Source organism: Artibeus jamaicensis, unplaced genomic scaffold (genome assembly GCF_021234435.1).
Source record: "Artibeus jamaicensis isolate MK-2021 breed Jamaican fruit bat unplaced genomic scaffold, CSHL_Jam_final contig_2962, whole genome shotgun sequence".
NCBI classification, from domain to species: domain Eukaryota; kingdom Metazoa; phylum Chordata; class Mammalia; order Chiroptera; family Phyllostomidae; genus Artibeus; species Artibeus jamaicensis.
The window spans coordinates 761,353-776,093 of NW_026521675.1; the positions used below are offsets into that span (position 1 = coordinate 761,353).

Sequence of the window (14,741 nt, forward strand, 5' to 3'; positions counted from 1 at the left end):
TTTGGTTTGTGAGGTGGCATTCAAAGCTTTGCTACAGTGCAGGCTAATCTGCTTATTTTTACATTAAATAAGTTACAATGGTTGGCATTACAAATACAATTAAGGACACATATTCAACATTAGTTGTTCCACTTACTTATGCATTTATTGGTTGCTTTGTATGCACCCTGACTGGAAATAAAACCCACAAATTTTGAGTATTGGGAGGATGCTCTAGCCAAATCAGCTACCCTGCCAGGGCTGGTTTCACACTTTTTGTTGGTTGCTTTTAAAAAAAAATCAGCAGACTAAAATAAATTCTGTTTGTTTGCTTGTTTATTTATTTCTTATTGTTACCCCTGGGTTTTAAAATTACTGCAAATAGAAGACTAATATTGATGTGCGAGTGTGTGTACCAGTGTTGGGTGAGATGAGCATGAGATAATGAACAAAGCAGAAACACGATAGCAAGTAATTTGGGAGAAGAGACATGGGTGCATTATAGTTCCTTTCTTTGGGGAATTGTTTTACCTTCTTTAATACTTGAATTCTCAAGTCACTGAAAGCAAAGAGAGAAATGTGCTTTCAGCACTAATTAAACCTGTTAGTTTTTGTTTTTCATACAAGACAATTTTGCTAGAATACCTGTTCTTCTGCAGTGGTTAATTCGAAAACTAACAGTTTTTAAGTATCCTATTAACTGACTTGGATGATTCAGCACTAAAGTGAGCTAAAATCTAAAAGCATATTGTGTGCTTATGGTGAGAAAGAGAATTTCATTATTCTCTCTTATATTAGAACTATTTATTAATTTCATTTCTGTTTTCCCTTGTGAACAGAAATACCTGAAATGGAGCCATTGATGTGAAGGAGCCCTAATTTAGAGCTGAGAGGCCACCGGGGAAGTTGGTTTTATTCACATTCACACCCGGTTGGAACATGAACTTTTAAACTGTGCAAGCCACAAATGGCTACATCCCCTTGCAATTCTCAGAATGAGGTTTTTGGGTTTTTTTCCGCTGAGCTCCAACCAAGCAACTAGCACAATAACCTATTCTATATAGACTGACATTATTTTTACTTATAACAATCATAATTCTTTTAAAACAATTCTTGTAAGCCTGTGGTTTTTTTCTTTAAAACTCCCACATTCTCTCCCACATCCTCCCCATCCAGAGGACTTTCCAGGTTCCTCTTAGATCTGTATCTTTAGGATTCAAATTTCTAAGATCCCAAATAAACTTTTGGTTTGATTTTAGCCTCAGTTCTTTCCTGTAGCCTCACACCTAATCCGACCTATAGCATTTTGTTGATTATTATCTTTGTCTGTGATATAATTCATTCTAATATTACTTCTAGATAAGTACCTCCTGTCCCATAGTTCTTTTCTATTTCAAACATTGCAAATGATTCATGTATTCTTCCCAATGAACCTCATACTCATTTTTTAAAAAAATTTCTCCAGAAGTCCTACTCACATGGTCCCATATTTCCTCCTCCCACTCCAGGTACACCTGCACAAGTCTGCCTCATGGAACTTTACTGAGCTCTTCTGTGCTCTTATCACACTGTGCAGCACTGTAGCTATTTGCTTTATCTGATGTCTCCCAAACTTCAAACATCCCACCTCCCTGTGCTCCTCCCTGTTGCAGGTCATCCTCTACATTTTGTATCAAAGATCGAAGATCCAACACTATCTATCTATCTATCTATTATCTATCTATCTATCATCTATCTATCTATCATCTATCTAACTGAATAAGAAAATTAGCATATCTGTCCAAACTTATATTTTCATCTAATGTGAGAATTTAATATTTATTTCAGTGACTTGACATGAAGAACAAAGAGGTGTAAGGGGGATGGCATAATTATCTTTTCCTACTCTCTTCCCTTGTTGTAGGAGCACAGATGTTTTCTGGTAGGCAAGATAATATTTTTTCTCTTTTCCTCTGTGTTTTGGAGAAATAATTGGCATACATCACTGTATTAGTTTAAGGAATACAGCATGATAATTGGATTTACAAATATTATGAAAAGATGATTACAATAGTCTCAGCTGACATCCAGCATCTAACATAGATATAATCAAAATAAAAGATATAAGACAAAAATTTTCTCCTTGTGTTGAGAAGTCTGAGGATTTACTTTCATAACAACTTTTTAATATATCTCATAGCAGTATTAGCTATTATCATCATGCTTTACATTACATTTTTAGTTCTTATGTATCTTATAACTGGAAGCTTGTACCTTTTGAGCACCTTTCTCCACTCTCTCCTCCCCCTTCCACCTCTGGCAACTACAGGTGTGATCTCTTTTTCATTGATTTTTTTTGAAGATTTTACATATTAATGGATGAAATACCTTCCAAATTCATCCATGTTGTCCCAAGCCATAGGATTAACTTGTTTTTAATGGCTGAATAATATTCATTGTACATTTACACCAAAACTTCTTTATTCCCTCACCCATTCATGGCCACTTAGATTGCTTCCATGTCTTGACTATCGGAAAAAAGACTTCTGTGATCATGGGAGTGAAGATATCTTTTCAAGTCAGTACTTTTTTCTTTGGCTATATTCACGGAAATGAAATCGCTGTATCACATATGTATGTTTTTAAACCGCATCTTCTTTATTTTGCATGTTTTAATTTCAGGACAAAATAAACACACAAAAAATCACTATAAACAACATCTAAATCCTATGTCAATGCGAGAAGTGAAGGCTTGAGGCACTTGATTCCTGCCTGAGGCAGAAAGATGGGACAGAAAAAACAGTAGATATTGGCAAAGGAAACCAGCTGGAGCCACTCAAAGCTTCTGGGGGAGCCATGGAAGCACTACACAAAGGGAGCAAGTCTTCGGGTAGATACTGTTAAACTACTTCTTCCTCGTGAGAAGCATTCTCATCACCCTCAAGGGGGTAGTTCACTTCATCTTCATCAGTGCCTAGGCCTAGCTTGATCATGTGGGGTCTGGTGATCCTCAAGTGAGAAGTCAGAAAGGAGCAGTGAAATTTCAAACAGCAACACCACAAGGTCCCTGACAGTCTTGCCATTCTTTTCTGCCTCCACCTTTTGCTGTAGAGTCTCCCCAATGGGATGGTTGGGGTTGATCTCCAGGTGCTCATTGGCCATCAAGTAGCCCATCATAGAGTTGTCCTGAAGTGCCTGGACTTTCATGATATGCTCCAAGAGGGCTGTTCAGTCATGAGTCCCAGTCACAATGCAGCAGGATGAAGGCGCAAGCCTATTGGAAGATAGTTTCTCAAACTTCTTATTTAAGATTTCTTTCATGAATTTGCAGAGGTTTTCACACTTGGCCTTGCTGTTTTCCACTTTCTTCTCCTCATCCTCAAGTAGCTCCAGGCCCTCCTTAGTAACTAAGAGCAGGCTCTTCTCATCAAACCCCTTGAGCTGTTGCATGCAGTAAACTTCATCATCTACACAGGATGGGGCAAAGGTAGGTTTACAGTTGTTCATATGGAAAATAATATGATAATAAATAATACAAGAAAAAACTGGGTTTTGCTTACTCACAAATGTAAACCTACTTTTGCCCTACCCTTTACTACTTTAAAGCCCTGCTTCTGCACTCATGCAACAAAAGCAGAATTGGCAACACGCTCTTCACTCTCAGCAATAATGTAAAAGGTGGACTTCTAGTTCTTCGTGGGAAAATTATATTTCAAAAGAGAAGTCATTTCATTGACTTCTTCCCCATTGACAGGTTAGGGAAACCTGTCAATTTTCAGCTCTTTACCACTGTTCCACTTGGAAAGGCAGTCAGGGTATCAGAGCATATCTCATTCAAGGATCTGAAGCATTACTGATCAAATCCCTCCACCCCAAACATTTTTTCTTATTGGAATAGAAGGTATTGATGATGAGAGACATGAGTTGGGCAATTTCTGCCTGGAAGCCAAAAGTCTTCACCTCTTCCTCTTCATGGTGCATTTCCTGAGTCATCTGGAAGGTAAAGATGCAAGTTCTAGAGAGCAGGTAGGCAAGGACTGTGTCCTGCTCACATGCTGCAAGAAGCATGCATGGGGGTGACTCAAGAGAATGGATATTTCTATATTTATTTTTTGAGGATCCAACATACTGTTTTCCATAGTGTCTTTATCAATTTACAGTTCTACCAACAGTATACAAGGGCTTCCTTTTCATCACATCCACACCAGCATTTGTTAACTTTTTATTTTTTTGATAAAGGCCATTCTAATATTCTATCTCATTGTGGTTTTAATTTGCTGAGTACTAATGTTGAGCATTTTTTAAAATCTATCTGTTGGCCTTTCAAATATCTTCTTCGGGAAAATGTTAATTCGGGTCTTCTCCTGTTTTTTTTTTTTACTTTCTCAAAGGTTTTATTTACTTATTTTTAGAGAGAAGGGAAGGGAGGGAGAGAACCATCAATGTGTGGTTGCCTCTCACTTGCCCCCAACTGGAGATATGGCCCCAAACCCAGACATATGCCCTGACTGGGAATGGAACCAGTAACCCTTTGTTTTGTAGGTCCTCATTCAATCGACTGAATGACAACAGTCAGGGCCCTTTCCTGTTTTTATATTGGGTTATTTGTGTTTTATTGCACTTGGATTGTATAATATTGTTTTATATATTTAGGATTTTTAGAAGTGGACTCCCTTATCAGACATACTTTTTCCATTGCTTAAATTGTCTTTATGTTTTGTTGATATTTTCTTTTGCTATGCAGAAACTTTTTAGTTTGATGTAATCCCACTTGTTTATTTTTTATTTTGTTGCTGTGCTTTAGATATCAATTCAAAAAATATTACCAACACTCATTCAAGGAGCTTTATTCTTATGTTTCCTTCTAAGAATGTCATGGTTTCAGGTCTTACATTTGAGTCTTTAATTAATTTTCGGTTAATTTTTTGTGAGTAGTGTAAAATAAAGGTCCACTTTTATTCTTTTACATGTGAATATCCAATTACCCAATCACCATTTTTTTTTAAATTGCCTTTTTTCATTTAGTATTTTTTTTGTCTCCTGGTCAAATATTAGTTGACCATATATGTTTGTGTTTATTTCTGGGCTCTTGATTCTGTTCTATTGGTCACTTGTTTGGTTTTTTTGTTATTGTTGGTTTTTGAGGTCCTGCTTCTTTCATCCAAACATCTGTCATTGACCAAGCATTTTTTCTCTTTTTTAGAAAAATTCTCACTCAAGGATATACTTATTGATTTTAGAGAGAGAGAAAGGATGGAGAGAGAGAGGAAGAGAGAAAGAGAAACACCACTCTGAGAGAGATACTTTGAGTGATTGCCTACTGTGTGTGCCCAACCAGAGATTAAATCCACAACCTAGGTATGTACCCTGACTGGGGAATCAAACCTTAACTGAGCCACCTGGCCAGTGCTGGTCACTTCTCTGTTTTTATGCCAGTACCATACTCTTTTGATTACAATATCTATAGTATATCTTGAAATCTGGAAGTATTTCTTCTTTATTCTTCTTTCTCAGAATTTTATTGGCTGAGGTTTAAGGCCGGTGATTTGGTATAAAGTTTGCAAGTTTTCTACTTCTGTTAAAATGCCACTGAAATATTGATAGGGATTTCATCAAATTTATAGATGGATTTTAGTAATATTGATATCTTAGCAATGTTATTTATTCCAATCCATGTACACAGAATACCTTTTCCTCTATCTTCAATTGCATTCATGAATATTTTGTAGTTTTTAGAGTGTAGATCTTTCCCTTTGTTGATTATTTCGTTTTTGATGATATTGTAAGTGGGATTGATTTTTTATTTCTTTTCATAAAATTCATTGTTAGTGTATAAAAATACTACTTATTTTCATGTTAATTTTGTATACTGCTATATTACTAAATTTATTGATGAGAGCTAATATTTTTGTTAAACATTTAGTATTTTTAATGTAAAATTATGTAGTCTGCATAAGAGGTAGTCTTATGCTTCCTTTCTAATTCTCATAATTCTTTTTTGTTTTTCTTGCCTGATATTTCTAGCTAAGACTTTCAGCATTCTGTTGAAAGTGAGTGATTACAGTAAGTACTTTTGTCTTGTTCTTACAAGAAAAGCTTTCAACCTTTCACCATTGAATATCATGTTAGTATCAGGCTTGTCATATATGGCCTTTATTATGTTGACATATGTTCCTACTGTGGCTAATTTGTTAAGTGTTTTTTTTATCATGAATGGATGTTGAATTTTGTCAAATGCTTTTTCTACTTCTACAGAGGTGATCCTATGATTGTATTCTTTCACTCTGTTAATATAATGTTTCTCATTGATTTGGATATATTGAACCATCCTTGCACCTCAGAAATAAATTCCACTTGATCATGATGAATGATCCTTTTGATGTGCTCTTGAATTTGGTTTGTAGAATTTTACCAATAATTTTTACTCCTGTATTCATCAGGGATATTGGCTTGTATTTTTAATTCCTAGCGGTGTCCTATTCTGAGTTTTGGTATCAGGATAATGCTGACCTTTTTAAATGAGTTTGGGAGTGGTCTTTAATTTTTTGGAAGCATTTGAAAATAATTGGTGTTGAGTCTTTCTTAAATATTTGGTAAAATTTACTAGTGAAGTTTTCTGGTCCTGGGAGATTTTTGTTCTTTAGAGATTATTTTGTTTATTTTTTAAGTTTTTAAAAAAATTACAGTTGATATATAACATTATATTAACTTCAGGTGTACAGAATAGTGATTAGACATTTATATAACTTACAAAGCAATCACTCTGATAAGTCTAGTACCCATCTGATACCATACATAGTATTTGCAATGTTATTGACTACATTCTCTATGCTATACTTAACATTTCCATGACTGGTGGTTTTTTTTTAACTGAAAACATTTATTACAACAAAATGTCAGAGCTATTTAATAGTAAGTTACCATGGTCTGGTGGGTTTGCCCAAGGTTAGAACTGTGGCAGGAGGTCCTGGGCAGGGGGGCTTGCTGCCCCATTATAGGCTCATCTCTCACCTGGAGGGGACCTTTGGCACTCAGCTTGCAGGGACAGAGGATGAGTAAATAGCTATCAGAGGGCAGACTGTCAAAAGGGCCTGAAGAAATTAAGTGGGGAGGGCAAGCCCACAGCCTCTTCCTGCCACTTCTCCTGTCCCTACCTGGTCTTGGGCTGAGTTGTGGAGGCCTCTGTGTTCCTGGTCATCATAGGGCTGATGATGGTGATGATATTGGTGATGTGGGATACATACCAGCTTGTCCAGGACTGGGTGCTTTTGTCCCCATGCTACAAGAGGATGCGGCAGAAGCCTGGAGGGTAAACTGAGAAGGTGTGGGAGACCTCTGTCTGTGTGGTATTGTTGCACTGATAGATGGTCACAGATGGGGGTTTGAAGGATGCCAAGGTGATATAGTCACCTGAGAGCAGCTAACTTGGGTGTTGTAGGTGCAGGCACAGTCTGCTCTAGTAGTGAAACTGTCTTTAATCAAAGTGTCAGGCTGGAACATGTCCATTAGCTCCTCCCAGTAGCTCTAGGCTTTGAGGTCCAGCATCTGGGACTTGAGGCATAAGTCATAGGATGTGACAAAGTACTTCCTGACTTTGGAGTCAGAACAATCTTTCCCATGGGATCCAGGTAAGCTCTCCACCTCCCATTGGTCATCCCCAGTGGAGTTGATATGCCAGGATGTCATATCCTCTTTAGCACATGGGTTGCATAGGAGGTTCCTTCGGAGGCTGCGTAAAAAATAAAAAATCTTCCAATCAGCTACAAGCTAATCCCAGTCCTTGGTGGTGAAGCCCTCACACAGCCTCTTTCATTTCCTGATGGTCACAATGTTGACGAGGTAGCGCCAGAGGCTGGCTACAGACTGGTGGGCATCACAGTAGCAGCTGATGGGCAGGCATGTATGTGAATATCTTCAGCAGGATATTCTCAGGCAGCTCATTGATGCTGACCAGAGCCATAGCTGGGGTGGGGCCACATGGATATGCACACAGGCCCCTTCCCATGCCCAACATGCCCGTACTTATCCTCCAGCTGGGCCAAGAGATGGGCACAGGGTGGCAGCTGGCAAGACGGGAGCTCCGTGTTAAGTACAGCTTGTGCCCCAGCTGCACCTCACATTCTTTCCTCACCTCCCCATGACTGCTTGTGAAACTGGTAATTTCTACATCTTAATCCCCCCTTTCCATCCCTTCAATCCTCACCCATCAAAATGTTCCCAGAATCTGTGAGTTGTTTTTGTTTTGTTCATTTATTTTATTTCCAGACTCCAAATATAAAATAAATTATATGTTATTTGTCTTTTTCTGTCTCGCTTATTTTACTTAGCATGATACCTACATTTCTAGGTTCATGTATGTCTTTTAGATGGCAAGATGTCATTTTTTTATGGCTTAGTTATATCCCATTTCATATATTACCTCTTCTTAGTTATCTATTTACTTATTGATGGACACTTAAGTTCATTCTATATCTTGCCTGTTTTAAATAATGCTGCAATGAACATAGGAAGGTCTTTGTTTTTTCAACTTAGAATTTTTTATTTCTTCAAATACCCAGGAGTAGGATTGCTGGGTCCTTTTTTATCTCTTTTTATAACCTTGATTTAAAGTCTATTTTGTTTTATATAAGTATTGCTAGCCCAACTTGTAATTTTTATTTCCACTTTAATAAAATATCTTTTTTCCATCCGATAATTCAGACAGAAAAAGTCAAGAACCATATGATTTCGCTCATATGTGAGATTTAAAACTGAAAACAATAAAGACAAAAAAAACAAACAAAAACATCTGGACACACAGACAACAGTATGAGGGTTACCAGATGGAAAGAGGGTGAGAAAAAGTAAATGGTAAAGGGGATGACAAAAGATGTTCGGAATTTGGGTGGTGGACACAAATATCAATGTACAGATGATGTATCATAAAATTGTATGCTTGAAACTGACACAACTTTATTAATTCATTTACATTTGAAGGAATTATTGATAAAAATGTCATTATTGCCATTTTATTACTCATATCCTTGACCTTCTTTTCCTCTTCATAAAAAAGTCCCTTTAGCCTTTTTTTGTAAGGCTGGTTTGGTGGTGATTAACTCCTTTTCTTTTTTCTTGTCTGGGAAATTCTTGATCTGTCCTTTGATTCTGATGCTAGCTTTGTTGGGTACAGTAATCTGGTGGTAGGTACTTGCTTTTCATCATTTTGAAGATTTCATGGCAACCCCTCTGACTTGAAAAGCTTTTGTTGAATAATTGGCTGACAGTCTTATGGGAGCTTCCTCATAAGTAACTAACTGCTTTTCTCTTGCTACTTTTAATATTCTGTCTTTGCATTTAAACTTTGGCATTTTAATCATGATGTATCTTGGCATGGATCTCTTTGAATTTCTCTTGTTTGGGACTGTCTGTGCTTCTTTGATTTATATTTATATTCTGTTTGCCACTTTAGGAAAGTTTTTCATAATTATATCTTCAAATTGGTTAATTCCTTCCTCTCACTATGATGTGAATGTTTGTGCACTTGATGTTGTTCCAGAAGCCTCTTGAACTATTCTCATTTTTTAAATTCTTTTTTCTTTTTGCTATTCTGATTGGGTGTTTTCTGCTGACTTTTCTTCCAAATCACTAATTTGATATCTTTTTCATCTATTCTACCACTGATACTCTGTAACGTATTCTTTATTTCAGTTATTGTATTCTTCACTTTTGACTATTTATACAGTTTTCTGTCTCTTTTTTTAGTATTTTATCTCCTTAGTAGATTTCTCACCAAGTCCATTGAATGTTTCTATAGATAGTGTTTTCAACTCTGTATCTGGAAGACTGTTTAGCTTTTCTTGTTTGTTTAATGATTTTTCTGGAGTTTTGATGTGCTGTTTCATTTTGGACATGTTTTTGTTTTCTCTTTATTTTGGTTGCTTCTATTTTTTAAAAATATATGAGTAGAGCTATTATATCCCCTGGTCTTATAGAGTGACCTTAGGTAGTAGGTGTCCTGTGGAGCCCAGTTGTGCAGTCTCCCTTATCCCTTGGGCCAGGTGCTCCAGTTGTGTCCCTTGTGTGGGTTGTATGTGCTTTCCTATTGTAGTTGAGCCTTGATTGCTACTGGATGATCAATAGCTGAGGTTGACCTTCAGGCTGCTTGTCTGTGAAGACTGGCTGTGACTATACTAGAAGAGCCAATGTGCAAAGGCTGAACCCATGGAGCACAACTTGCTTTAGTGGGGCTTTGGTACATGCTGAGTCTGCCCTTTGGGTGTGCCATTTTTTGGCAGTTTTTAGGTGGTGCTCTGGTGTGGTCTGAAGTTTATTGTTTCTGGGGCCTCTTGGGAGGAACTCTGGTTAAGGCCAAGGTCAGCTACTGTCTTCCCAGGGTGTCCTGGTATGAGCTAAAATATGATCTACAGATTATTGCCTCCTGTGCCAGGCATGGAGGTGCTGGAACAGGCTAGCTGTGAAGCGAGGCTGGCCTCTACTAGTGCTGGAATGGGGGCCACTTAACAAGAGGCATGGGGTGTGCCAAGGCCAGATACTGCTTATTTAGGGTTTGTGAATGGAGACTCAGATATGGTGCCTGCCTCTGCCTTTGGTGGAGGTCTCAGCAAAGGAACAATAGGTTCTGCCAGAAATTCTGTCTGAGAGAAAGTTGCCCTTCCAGCCCTCACCCTGAAACGAGACAACTTCGTCCTTCCCCATGTGTCTTTTGTGCTTTTTGAGCTGCTGCTCTAGTGCTGGAGCTCAGAGAGAGGGAATCTGTTAGCAAGTGTAGGCCTGCACAGGCCCTTTAAGAGACACAGTTGGGACCCCTGGAGCTTTCTCTTTTACTCAACTGTACTCCCTGCTGATTTTCAAAGCAAGACATTATGGGAACTTTACTTCTTCACACAGAAACCCTGGACTGGGAATCCCAGGGTGGAGCCCTCACTTCTCAGAGGAGACCTCCACAGCTGAGATATTCCTCCTGGTTTTTTAACCACCACAAATGGGTGTGGGAACAGTCCTTTCCATGTCTCCATCCCTTCTACCAGTCTTGACATGGCTTCTTTGTTTATATATCTTTAGTTATAGGAGTTATGTCACGCTAGACTTCATGTGACTTTCCATAATTGTGCTGTTGTTTACTTGTGTTTTTGATGTGGGAGAAGGTGAGCTCAAGGTAAACCCACTTTGCCATCTTGACCTAAAGTTTAATTCTTACTTTCTGTCTAGGTTATTGTTCCATCTTTTCTTTAAAGTCCTCAAATGCAAGATCCACTAAATTTCAACTTTGAATAACACCAAATACAATGAAGTTGGCAAATACATGCTTAAGATACTCTGAGTGATAGAATGATTATGTTGGCATTGGTCCCAGTAAATAATTGATATTGTTATAAACTGGCAGAGAGTCAGATCGTGTCTTTATAAAAGATTTCATTCAGTCATTATGTGTCTTTTACTTGGAGAATTTAATTTGTTTACATTTTATTATTGATAGGTAAGCACTCACTATCACAATTTTGTTAATTTCTTTTCTGGTTGTTTTGTAAATTCATTGATCCTTATTTCTTATCCTGCTATTTTTTTCTGTGTGTGCTTGATGTCTTTTGATATTACTATGCTGGGGCTTCTTAGTCATGTTTTTTTTGTATGTATGGTTGTATGTAATTACTACAGAATTTTCCTTTATGGTTACCATGACCCTTTTGTAAAGTTTCTAAAACTGATAACTATTGCATAGAATCAGCAGAGTTGACAATTTTACTTCTACCGCCCCTCACATTTTATGTTACTGCTATTACAGTTAACATGTTTTTATGTGTAATTTATAACAGATCATTGTAATTATAGTTATTTTTTGGTGTTTATATTTTAACTTTAGAGTTATTAATGAATTACATATGACTACTACCATATACAGTATCTAACTGTGACTATACATACAGCATTACCAGTGAGATTTATGCTACCTTTTTTGATATTTCTATGATATTAATTATTGTTCTTCTGCTTCAACTTAAATAACTCCCATTCAGCATATCTTGTAAGACAGATGTAGTGGTAACAAACTCCCTCAGCTTTTGTTTAATCAGAAAAGTCTTTGCCCCCTCTTCATTTGATGGACTTTTTTTTACCATGTATGGAATTTTTGATTGACAGTTATTTTCTTTCCATGTTTTGCATATGTCATCCCAAAGTGTGTCCTAAATTCCCTGGTTAGGTAAGTCCACCAGTTTTGCTCTGTAGAGAAAGAGAGGCACAGGCTGTGCTATCTTTTAAAGTGCCATGGAATGTTAGATTGTTAAATAGGCTATGTAGCTTCCTGTGTGCTCTGGCTAGGTTCCCTTGTCACATAGGCAGAGGGTAGTATTCAGTGGGGCTATGAATTAAATAATCTGCTGGAAGGAGTGGGAGAGGCAGCTCTAAAGCCAGCAAAGCTCTTTGTGTCTTAAATCAAGCTGACCATCATCCCAAGTTTCCTGGCCAAAGGGGGGGGGTCCATTGGCTTTGCTGTGCAAACTATTGGTTCTACCTGCCTTTCCCTGGGCCACACAGTTTCCAGGTGTTCTCTACAACCCTTCTGCTAAGAAACAATCTTCTCTCTGAATGGGAATGGGAGGAGCTGCTCTAGGCAACTTTCAATTTTCAAGATAGTCTCTCCAATTGGGAGGAGCCAAGAGCTACCCTCAGCCTTAGCTACAAATTTATCCTCCTGCTTGTGTATATAGGGGGACTCCTTATGCCCAGTACTAGCTTTGCTTTGGGGTAATCAGCTGTATCTTCTTGACCCTCAGCTCAAGCATTGCTGGGCTACACAGCTTCCAGATTCTCCCATAGCCTCATTGGACAGATGTGATCAGGATATACTCTCCACAGTGGGTGGAACTGTGACTCAGCTCCTTGCCTGGGCTTGGGCTCTGGAGTGAGCCATACTATTCATTTGAATATCTAGACCAGGAGATCTGTACTCTGCCAAGTCGTTGGCCAGAGTGCATTACTAACTTTGTTCTGTAGGTAAGAAAGTTGCTAGTTGGGATTCCTACTTGGGCACTGCAGGTATAAACTCAGTCTGCCAAGATCTGTGCGCTGGCTGTTGCTAACCTTTCCCTACCTCCTTAACACTGTCAGATTCTCAGTGTTTGAGCCACAGATTCTTCCGCAGTCACTGTAAGGTAAGACAGAATAGGCACTCTCACAAAGTGATCCACAACATAGGGAGGTGGACTGGCTCTCCTCTCTGGGTTCTCTTTTCTCACTGGAAGGACCAGAGGCTCAGGGAAGACCTGCCTGCCTGGTGTTGTACTTGCCTGGACAATGTGGTCAATGTGTAGCTGCTTCTCTTACCCTTCTAATGCAGCCTGTGTTGGTCTCTGTAGTTCAGGGGAGCACTTTGGGTTTGCCCTCTTGTTCTCAGATTCACTCAGTGGTGTCTTGTTCTTGAATCATCATTAGTTGTTCTTCTGAGGGAGACTGAAGTCAGGAATGACCTACTGATACTGGTGACATATGTCTAAGCAAGTGTTTTAATGTCAGAGACAGGATTGAATCCAGGATTCAACAGTCACTAGCTATATTTACTTAAGTCTTGAACATGGGGAGGGTGACCTAAGAAATGAGTAGCAGCTGAGTAGTAGGATGAAATTGTGTCATAGTACTTCCACCTCACAGGATGTTAATGAGGATAAAATGCTTGTCCTAAAATAGTTATTCCCATGTGAATTCTTTTCTCCCTGCCACAGATGATTCGAACATTAAATTTATGAAAACAAGAGGCATAAATTGGAATGTCTCCAGCAGCAATGTTCTATCAAGTGTTTAATTTTAACTTCTGAGATTTTTATATGACTGCCACCACCTGACAGTTCTTGGAGATTTTAATTTCACTCTTTTGCTGGATCTTGTACTATTGCCTGTGTCTTGTCTATTGTTATGCTGTGAATCTACAAATGATGGTGTGTATGTCTCATCCACCTCAGACTGTCCCTCAGTGTGAGTATATTTTCTGTATATGGTAAGATCTTAGTAAATGTTGTATAACTAAATAAAGCCCACACAAAGAAAAGCAATGGCCTAAAATCCAACTCACAATTGAATTTATTCTACCACAGCTATTTCCTGTTACTCAGGTCAACCCACAATACTGAGAAAAGACTTTGTTTTGCTTCTGGGTCTCATCTCAATTCTCAGCAATATTTGTTTTTCACAAGAATGTTAAGTAACAGTTTTATTTGTAAGAAGTTTTATGTATATCTCATATTTGCCAGTTTTTTTTCTTTTTTCATCGTTGTTCAATTACAATTATCTCCATTTTCACACCACCATGCCTGCATGCCCCACCCATCCCCACCTCCTATCCTTGAACCCACCCCTTTTGGCTTACTCCATGTGTCCTTCATATATGTTCCTTGATGGCTCCCCTTATTAATCCTGTCCCCCCTCCTCTCTGGTTACTGTCAAATTACATTTGAAAAACTCTGTACATATCCAGAATGAACAAAGGGGAAAAGAATATACTAGAGGGAATATACTGAGGGATACCAGAGAGACTGATGACTGAAGGACCCTCCCATGGCTGAAATGAGAGTGAGGCCTTATGGTCACCTCGAGGGCAAGGGAACATGAGAGTGAGAGAGGGCTTAAATGTTGTACTCCAGGTTCCTCACTTGCCTCACCCTAGTATCACCGCTATTCTCAGCTTTAACTAAAAATCCTGTGCAGTAGGGTAATCCACCTCTAATCCATTGATTAGAGAGCAAAGGGTAGCTGAGGTCACTGAGTCTATGCTGCCTTGCATTCCCCCCCTA

General features: G+C 38.4%; 2 pseudogenes; both read right to left on the reverse strand.

Annotated features, from left to right (window-relative positions):
- Positions 1–2,858: 2,858 nt before the first annotated feature.
- On the reverse strand, positions 2,859–6,951 carry LOC119041136 (putative heat shock protein HSP 90-beta-3; annotated as a pseudogene).
- A 157-nt stretch (positions 6,952–7,108) lies between these two features.
- LOC119041131 (F-box only protein 6-like) lies at positions 7,109–7,918 on the reverse strand (annotated as a pseudogene).
- Between the last annotated feature and the right edge of the window lie 6,823 nt (positions 7,919–14,741).